Source organism: Lathyrus oleraceus, chromosome 6 (assembly GCF_024323335.1).
Source record: "Lathyrus oleraceus cultivar Zhongwan6 chromosome 6, CAAS_Psat_ZW6_1.0, whole genome shotgun sequence".
Classification (NCBI taxonomy): domain Eukaryota; kingdom Viridiplantae; phylum Streptophyta; class Magnoliopsida; order Fabales; family Fabaceae; genus Lathyrus; species Lathyrus oleraceus.
Window position 1 is genome coordinate 292,301,496 of NC_066584.1, and position 10,727 is coordinate 292,312,222.

The following is a 10,727-nucleotide window of genomic DNA, read 5'->3' on the forward strand; positions in this document are numbered from 1 at the left end:
GTACTCTACTTGAAAAAAAGAAGTTTGATTCAACCATTGTAGATTTGGAAGAGGAAGTCACATTGTTAAAGTCCAAACTTGACAATATGACAATTTTTTTCGTATGTTGAACAATAGATCTAATATGTTAGATGAGATCTTGAAGATTGGAGAGAAGAAGGCTATAGAATATATAGGTCCATGAACAAAAAGGTTAAATTCCCCATTAAGAATTTTGTTGCTCCTGAAAAGGAAACAGAGTTTCTGATGAAGGACCACATGTCCCAGCATCCTGCTCAACATGTCTCCCCTCACAGCAAAGACAACAAGAAATCATCTTTGAGTTGTCACCATTGTGGAAGATATGGTCATATAAGACCCTTTTGTTATAGGTTGTATGGATATCCTAAGTTTTATAGTCATCCAAGGTGCAATAGAAAGAAAGAAGGAAGAAAACTCAAGCGAAGAAGGTGTGAAAACCCAAGGAATCTGTCACTTGTCTTATATCTCTTAGAGTTTCTTCAAGAGAGTATTGGTATTTTTATAGTGGATGTTCAAGGTACATTACTGGTGAAAAGAGCTATCTTGAAGAGTTAAAGTCTACTCTAATAATTATGTTAACTTTGGTAACGAAGCTAGAGGAAGAATCAAAGGCATAGGCAAACCAGTTATTTCAGGGTTCCTTGGCTTGATGATGTGTTATTGGTAGAAGAGTTAACCGCTAACTTGATCACCATAAGTCAACTATGTGATCAAAGTCTGAATGTTAGCTACAACAAGTCTGAATGTATTGTCTCTATTAAAGATTGAGAGGTGCTAATGAAGGGTTAAAGATCCAAAGACAATTATTATATGTGGATCTCTCGGCCCTTATCCAATGTTAAGAGCATGGAGGATATCATACCTGAAGATGGTGTCAAGGGATTGCCAAAACTCAAGATTAAAGAAGGAAAAATATTTGGAGAGTGGCAAATTGGGAAGCAAACCAAGATGTCATACAAGATGTTTCAACTTATTACTCATGTTTATGAATCACCACTTATGGACTTTATGAGACTAATTCAAGGAGTTGTCATTGAAGGGAAAACTGATGGTCAAACTGATAGTCAGACCGAAGGTCCTCCCAACATTGAACAACCAACAGTGGTTAAGAAGAAGAAGTTATAGAAGATTAGTGACTATGTCATAATTCTTCTTATTTGGGTTCTACAACACCCCAATGTTAATTTAATTAATTTAATTGATTTATTTGTGACTTTTACATAATTTGTTTAATTATTATGTATTTTAATTAAATAAGTGGTGTGTTTGTTGTTTGGGGCGTGAACGTATTGGTGGGTGTAGGGGAAGAGTTGGAAATTGATAGAAGTAATTTAGAATTATTTTAATGATTAAAATAATCATAATTATTTTAATGATTAAAATAATCATAATTATTTTATTTATTCAATAAAATAAGGAAATAGAGAAATTAGGTCAAAAGTAAAAAATAAGAGAAATAAGAGGGAACAAGGAGTAAGAAATGATTAGATGTGGGGAGAAAAATATAAATAGTTAGAGTTGGATTAATTAGGTTAATATAAATTAGATAATCCTAATTTTAATCATTACGTAGAAACTTTGGAGAATAAAGATAGAGGCTAGAGACAAGAGGGAGGCTAGAAGTTGAAGAAGAACACATTCAAACCAGTTCAGATTCAAATTGCTTGCTAGGAATTGAGGTAAGAGGGATAATGGATTCAATAATGTGTATATGATTAATGGGTAGAGTTGATGAGTTCTTAACCTCCAATAGGGTTGTATGATTATGGATGTTTTGTTGTGTTTGTATGCAAATCTGAAATTTGGTAATCAATTGGTGTTGTAATATGTTTTTCATGATGAAATTTGTGTACATGTATATGGAGTAATTTCTGTTTTGATGTGTTAATATATTTTCACCATTGTTGAGTTTTTGAGTGTCTTTGAATCATGATAAAAGTGGTGAGTAAGTCATGATCATGCTTGCTAATTGATAGATATAGGTTGGGTGATGTTAATACATTGATTCTTTGTTATTTTTTGTTCGATTTGAGCACCTGGGATGGAAAATCGGAGTTCCAATGTGAACTCTATAGCCGAAAATGTAATTATGCATTATGCAGATCCATGGAAGGCCCCGTAAGTCTATGGTGGGTGCCATGGCCATGACGGGTAACTTTCCATGAGTCATGATGGGTAACTCGCCATGAGCCTTAAGTAGGCATAAATACAATTTTGGTCCTATCTTGAGTTCGGGAACTCAGATTGAGGCACGGTTCGAAGCATTTGAAAGCTAACACACAGAGCTACATCATGGTAGTGACTTGTGATATGAATTTACATGTTTGAATGATGTATGAGTATATGTTTTATTGAACGATTATAAGTTATGACAAGTATATGTTAGATGACAAATTCTGCTATCCGCAGGTCGATGGCAGGCGCCATCGTCATGGAGACCAGGTCGACATGGGTTTTAATGTTGATGGAGGGCATCATGCCCGTGGAAGGTAACCCGCCATGAGCCTTAATAGGAGTAAAAACTTGTTTTGATGATGTTAAGCTACAAATTTTGAATCTTCGACTTTTATGAATTGCTTGAGCAATGTTAAGCTTTGTTAACTGTTGTTTGGATGATAGTTGGTGTGATTTATGATTAAATATAATTTTAATCGAATTAATGAAGCATGTGATAAATGTTAGATGTGTGTGCAATCAATGATGATATTGTGTTACTTGTTGTGAATTGTAATGATAATATGTTGCTGTTTGAGCATGATTTATGTTGTTGAATGGTGACTATGTTGTTGTGGATAATGGTTAGGGTAGGGGGAAGTATTATTGTTGGATCAATGCCTGTTTTGTTTACTGTTGGGAGGGGACTTGAATTATTATGTTGTTGTTGCATTGATATGTTGTGAAATGCATTCATTATATCATTGTTGTTAATGAAAAAGGCAATTGGTGACTTGTCCTGAATCTGTGTAGGACGGATTCAGGGTTCGAGCAGGGTGAACTCGATTCCTGAGTGAACGAATTGATGATCATATGGTACCATATGCATATGAGTCTAGTTAAAGTTGAAATTCTCATTGCATAATTAAATGGTGAATATATGTTAGTTATGCATGTTGATGAATTGGGTGTGAGAATGATGTGTGTGATTGATGTGAATAAATGTGTAGATGTTTGTAACTCTATCTTGTAGTTTATGCCATGTATATTATTGATGTGAATTCTCACCCCTTTTTTGTTGTGTTGTGGTATGTGCTCCCTTTAGAGTACAAATAAGCAAGTAGACGAGTAGCTGCTTAGAGTTCGAGGATGGTGTTGAGGCTATTCCTCTCCTTTTCTCGTTTTGAACATTTTTAGATTTTATTTTCTCAGACTCTATAACATTGGGAGAACATTGTTATTTAGTTGTTTATGTTTTTTTAATAGGAGTTGAATGTTATAATATCAACGTTGAGAGTAGTGTTAGTTGTGGAGGCTTTGCCATGAATCATTTTGAATTTCAATAAAGTATTTCGTAAGACTTGTTTTATTATGATGATGCTTCATTGATGAAATTCCGCTACGATGATACCCTAAGTAAAGGTGAACATGCGATGAAAGGTGTAAGTCAAGATGTTATCTAATTAAATATGTGTTGAAAAATATAGGGGTTTGATGTTGAGTAACATCCCATTCTTTGAATATGTGTTTCTACATGTCTTATTTTATTATATTAAGTGTAGGGTTTTAGGGTGTTACATAGTAGTATCAGAGCAGGTCGGTATGTCCGGCCAGGTTTTTGCATGATAGTTATTCCCTAGTACGTGACATGTGTGTGTACACTATCAATGCATTGTTTCTTCAAAAGTCCATTTAATGATGTGCATAACGTCTGGAAGAAATGATTGCATAATTGATGATGCTTTGAAATTAGTGTCTTGGGTACTGCATGGACAACAAAATCAGGCTGGTGATAAGTTCCATGGCTTGAGGAAATTTTAGCGGAATAATCCACCAAAGTTCAAGGTTAGGTATGACCCGAAGGGTGCTCATACATGGCTGAAAGACTTTGAAAATATTTTCTGAGTGATGGCATGTATTGAGGAGAAGAAGGTATTGTTTGGAACTCACATGTTGTCTAAGGAAGTTAAAGATCAGTGGGATAACGCACACCAGAGACTATAGGCTGCAGGTACTGAGGTTACCTGGGTTGTGTTCATAATGCAGTTTCTGGAGAAGTATTTCCATGAGGATGTGCGTAGCAAGAAGGAGATTAAATTCCTTGAGCTGAAGCAAGGGAATTTGAAGGTTGGGGGGAGTATGCTTCAAAGTTTGAGGAGCTAGTGAAATTATGTCCGTATTATAATAGTGTTGCTGCTGAAGGTTCAAAGTGCATCAAGTTTGAGAGAGGGCTATGTCCCGAGATCAAATAATTTATTGGTTACCAGGAGATCTATCGCTTTTCTGTACTAGTGAATAAATGCATAATTTATGATAAGGATAGTAGAGCACGATCTGCTCACTACAAGAGTATTAGTGAGAAGAAAGAGAAAAGAGAATTTCGAGGAAATCCATATGTGGCTCTTGCTAACAAAGGGAAACAGAAAACTATAGTTGAGAAGAAGCCAAGTGGGGGAGGAGCTCCTGCTTCGATCCAGTGTTATAGGTGTGGTATGATAGGCCATTGTGCCAATGAGTAATCCAGTATTAAGAAGAAATGTTACAAGTGTAGGAAGATAGGGCATCTCATCACTGATTGTAAGGGTAATGTTATGACTTGTTACAATTATGATGATCCCGGCCATATCATTACTAATTGTCCAAAGCTAAAGAAGACTCAAGATAGAGGAAAGGTCTTTGCCTTGTTTGGGACAGAGAATACCAATGCTGACAGTTTGATTCAAGGTATGTGTTTTTATCAATAATATCCTTCTAATTTCTATTATTGACACGGGTGCGACACATTCTTTTATTTCGCTTGATTGTGCTAAGAGATTGGATTTAAAGTTACCTTATATGGTTGGAAGTATGGTTATTAGTACCCCAACCAATGGTTCGGTAACTACTTCATTGGTGTGTTTGAAATGTCCATTGACTATTGTTGGTAAGATTTTTGCGATGGAATTAGTATGTCTACAGTTGATTCAACTTGATGTTATCCTTGGGACAAATTGGTTGGAGTTCAACCATGTTCATATCAACTGGTTTGCCAAGACTGTGATGTTTCTGAAGTTGGGAGGAGATGGAAAGTTGATGTTTATATCTGCTAAGCAAATAGAGGAATTATTTAAATAGGTGGCGCATGTATTCGTTATGTTTGCTGCTTTGGGAATCGATAGTAAAGCTGAGATGGGAGAGCTGTCAGTTGTATGTGATTTTCCTGAAGTATTTCCTGACGATATCAATGATTTTCTGCTGGAGCGCGAGGTTTAGTTTTCTATAGACTTAGTATCTAGTACTAGTCCTGTATCAATGGCCCCTTATGGAATGTATGCTTATGATTTGAGTGAATTGAATAATCAATTGGAAAAGTTGCATGAGAAGAAGTTTGTTCAACCGAGTGTTTCGCTGTAGGGTGCACCCGTGTTACTCGTAAAGAAAAAGGATGGTAGCATGAGGTTGCTTCTTGATTATCGACAGTTGAATAAAGTGACTATCAAGAACAAGCATCCATTTTTTAGGATTGATGATTTGATGTATCAATTGGTTGGTGCTTGTGTTTTTAGCAAGATTGATTTGAGGTCAGGTTACTACCAGATTTGAGTAAAACTAGAGGACATTCCGAAGACTGCATTCAGAATGAAGTATGGTCATTACGAGTATTCAATGATGTCGTTTGGTGTATCTAATGCGCTTAGAGTGTTAATGGAGTACATGAATAGAATATTCCATCTATATTTAGATCAGCTCGTGGTTGTGATCATCGATGATATTCTGATATATTCAAAGTTAGATAAAGATAATGCAGAAGATCTGAGATTTGTGTTGCAAACCTTGAAGGATAAGAAATTATATGAAAAGTTATCTAAGTGTGATTTCTAGAAGAAAGAAGTGAGTTTCTTAGGCCATGTAATTTCTAGTTGAGGTATTATTGTTAATTTGTCGAAGGTTGATGATGTGTTAAAATGGAAAACTCCAAAGTCTATTATGGAGATCAAAAGTTTTCTAGGTTTAGTTGGTTACTACATAAGGTTTATTGAAGGCTTTTCGAAGCTAGAAATTCCTTTGACTCAATTGAATCTAAAGGGTCAAGCGTATGTGTGGGATACTTTGTGCGAAAAGAGTTTTATAGATCTCAAGAAAAAGTTATCTTCTGCTCCTATATTAATTTTGCAAAATTTGAGTGAGTCTTTTGTTGTGTATTATGATGCTTCGATGGTGGGTCTAGGTGGTGTACTGATGTAGAATAGACAGGTTGTGGCTTAGGCTTCTAGGTAGTTGAAGGATCATGATAGGAATTATACTATGCATGACCTGGAATTAGCCGTCGTTGTGTTCGTACTTGAGATTTGGAGACATTATTTGTTTGGTTCCTGATTTAAAGTGTTTAGTAATTACAAGAGTTTGAAGTATTTGTTTGATCAAAAAGAGTTGAATATGAGGCAGAGAAGGTGACTCAAATTTGTAAAGGACTATGATTTTGTTTGAATTACCATCATGGTAAAGCCAATTTCGTGGCTGATGCTTTGAGTAGGAATTCGTTGCATATATTGATGCTTATGGTTCGAGAGTTGGAGTTGATAGACAAATTCTGAGATCTGAGTCTAGTAAGTGAAAAGAATCATGATAGTGTGAGGTTAGGCATGTTGAAGCTGACAAGTGCTATTCTTGAAGATATCAAACAAGATTAGAAGATTGACTTTGGATTAGTTGACTAGTTTGTGTCGATTAATCAGGGTCAAAATGATGATTTCAGAATCAACGAGAATGGTGTGATAAGATTCAGAGATAGAGTATGTGTACCAAATGTACTTGAACTTAAGAAGAGTATTCTTGAGTAACGTCATAGGAGTGACTTGAGTATTCATCCCGATGCTATTAAAATGTACCAAGACTTGAAGAAGTTGTTTTGGTGGCCAATAATGAATGAAATTCTGGTATCAGATATGAGATGTTGAAGGTAATGTCACGACACTAATATCTGAACAATATAAACAGGATAAAAGATAAAGAACAGTAGTACAAGTGACACAAGCAATTGTTAACCCAGTTCGGTGCAAACTCACCTATGTTTGGGGGCTACCAAGCCAGGAAGGAAATCCACTAAATAGAATTAGTTCAAAGACTCTCAGTAAACAACTTCAAGTTACAGTCTTTTCACCTAATCTCTACCCGTGTGACTTCTATCTAAGAACTCTTAGATAAGAGATCCTACTCACCCCCCTCAATCACAACAGTGATGTAAAAACAAATATTACAATGAAAGAAGACACTCTTCAAGAACACATACTTGATCTTGCTTAAAAGCTCCAATCAAGTAAACACACACTCATGTTTCAAAGCTTAAAGTGGACAAATTACAACTCAAAAGTCAGTCCAATTCAATCATCAATGGATGAATGAATGGCTCACAATACATAAACTCACACAAGACTAAAACCCTTATTCTCTCTCACTATTTCGTTTGTTATTTCTTTTGTATTAAAACCAGGTTTTCCATGCCCTTTATATAGAAGCGTTTGACTGGGCTTGGACATCATAAAACCCTAAAACTATTTTCCATTCGTATCTTCTTATGACAGCTAATCATATCTTATCGGGAAATAAATCAATCTGGTTTTAATTACTGATTGAATGGCGCGTTCAATCTCCACATCAATCACACATGGATTAGCATAAAAAGCGCAATCACAAAATACATAACATTCAGACTGAATGTTCTGTAAACAGATGTCTTGACATCGGGTCTGACATCTCAGCTAAATCCTGCATAACCATATTTCAAACACCCTGCAGGAACCTGTTATCTCATGTCAAGACAACACTTATGACAACTTGTGGAAACTCTAGGTTTTACCAAAATTGATGCCAACACATAGAACCAAAAAACTCCCCCTTTGACAAATTTGGGCTAAAACATACATCAGATCATTTGTTTCACAAGAGAATAATCACAGTATCAGTTTAGCAACAAAAGTAATAAAATACACATTACTAGTTAAAATGGCAACTAGTAAACACATATTAAACACACACGCGCTTGTGCTCAGAACACACTACCTCCCTCTCCAACTAGCACAAGTCTGTTTAACACAGACTAAACACTTCCCCCTCTAACATCACCTTCAACATCATCTGTATCATGCAAAACATCACCTTCAACAACACCTGTAGTAAACAGATTATCTCCAACATACATCTGTAACATCATCTTCAACATCATCTATATATAGTATAGCATAGCTACTTTAGCTACTTCTCCCCCTTTTTATCCAAAAGAGACCAAAGAGACAAAATAAATGTTTATTAGTCAAACAAAATGTCACACAGAATGTCAGAGCAGATTGTTAAGTGTTACAGATCCAGGAACAAACACAACTTTATACAAGCTGAGATAAAATATAAAAAAAAACAGAAAAATACATTAAGGCATCAGAACATGACTTCCAAAAGAACCACCAGAACATCCATCACAGCACACCATCAAAAGAGTGAGGGACAACTTCAACAAAATCAGTTAGAGGAGCTTGCATTTGCATCAGCATCAGAACCAGAACTGCCACTTGTTTCATCTTTAGTTTTAGACCTCTCACTAGAGGTTTGGGCTTCTGCTTCCTTTGTCTGTCCAACATTCTCTCTTTCAGCTTGCTCCAAGCTTGCAATTAGAGCCTCCAAAGCTTCTTTCCTGGCTGTTGCAACCTTTATCCCTATATCCAATTCTTTGCAAGTTTCTTTCAGCTCAACAATAAGACCACCTTTTGAAGCTGGCTTTTTCACAGCAGATGTCATGACAATGTCTTTGACATGACTGCCTTCAAACAATTTGTAGTGAACTGATATAGGAGGTTTTCTTCTACTAGGAAGATCATTTGTGCTCAGAATTCCAGGGTGCTGGCTCAGGATAATCCCACAAATCATTGAGGGAAAAGCTATGGGCAGCTTTACTGCATTTGTAGAAGCATGTTTGACAATTTGTTCAAACATAAATCTACCATAATCAAATTTCAGCTTGGTTCCAACAGCAAAGGTGAACCTTCTAAGAGCATTTGAAATTGTAGAGATGTGGTTGGTAGACACCCGATTTGCTGACCCTATCTTGTGCAATATAGCATATTTCACAGTCAGCTTCCCAGTAGGGAGATGCTTCTTGCTAGGCCACTCCTTTACCTGTTCTACAGTGATTTCCCTACAGACCTCATTGTCTGTGGCTTCCAGTTCACATGCACCTTCTGTACCTCTTCCTAAAAACTTATTAATCACAGTTGGAGAAAATGTTATACACTTCCCTCTTACAAACACTTTACAAAACTTCTTGCTATTTTTATCAGCAATGTTTTCAGGAATGTTGACCACAAATTCTTTAACCAGTCCTTCATAACACTGAGATAACCCAATAACAGTTTTCATTAATCCATCAGTTTTAATCAGGTCCATGACCTCTTTGACCTCCATAGCATCCTTACCTAATTCTCTCTCCACTTCCACCCTTCTTTGGATTACAAACTTCTATTTTGCTGCTCCATCTTCAAGATGGAAAGAAATATTGTCCAGGTGTACAACAATAACTTTTATAGGGGACTTTCTAACAGTTGTCCTCTTGACAGGGGAGACGTCAGGGACATCTTCTTTAACATCTTCATCTGACTTAGAAATTTCTCTCACTTTCCTCTTCTTCACCTCAACTTTGCTCCAAGATTTTGAGGGGCCTACACCAGTAGTCTTCTTAGCAGTTTTGGCTGACATCATTTCAGCCACAGACCTACCCTTTCTAGTCTTCATCCTCTTAGCCACACTAGGCTTCAAGTGATGAAGCAAGTTATCATCTTGATCATCCGAACTATCAACTTCTAGGTCAATCACCTTCTTTGCAGAATCATGCTTCTTAGACTGTGAAGCATTGGCAGTAGGTGATGCCACAGATTTCTTACTAGACAAAGTTTGCCCTAAAGAGCACAAACCTTCAGCAGCCATATCCTTTTCAGACCTAGAGGAATCATCATCCTTCTCATTATGAGGTCCAGCCTCAGGAGAGGGGTCCCTTCTTGATAGAGGAGTAGAAACTCCCTTTACAGAATGTCCTTCATTGAGAATCCTAGTGATTAGGTTTCTTATGACACGATCAGTGTGATGCATGTCGTCCTTAGAACTAGGAGTATGAGTAGAGCTGGAAGGGATATTAGAACTGTTACCTTGAGTAGGGCATGCAGTGGCAGATGCATCCATGGGATGGTTGGAGTCAGGAGTTTCGCCTAGAATGACAGACAGGGGAATCACATCTAAAATATCTTCATCAAGATAGTCCATAGAAGACGTTCTATCCTTGTGAGTAGGTTTGGTAGTTTTAGAACCAGATGGTGTTGGATGTTGTGACATCTTGTTGTTTTTGTGGAAAGGTTTCAGTTGCCCTAGCAGATAAGTTTGAGGAAGATGTAGGAAGTTGGAAATGTTTGAGTAGAGGTTGCGTGTGAAAAGGTAATAGATGGAATTTCCAATACTGGGTGATGATTTACCATAAATGGGGCACTTTATTTTAAGTAGGCAGACAATAATTTTATTACCTTTTCCACTCCAAA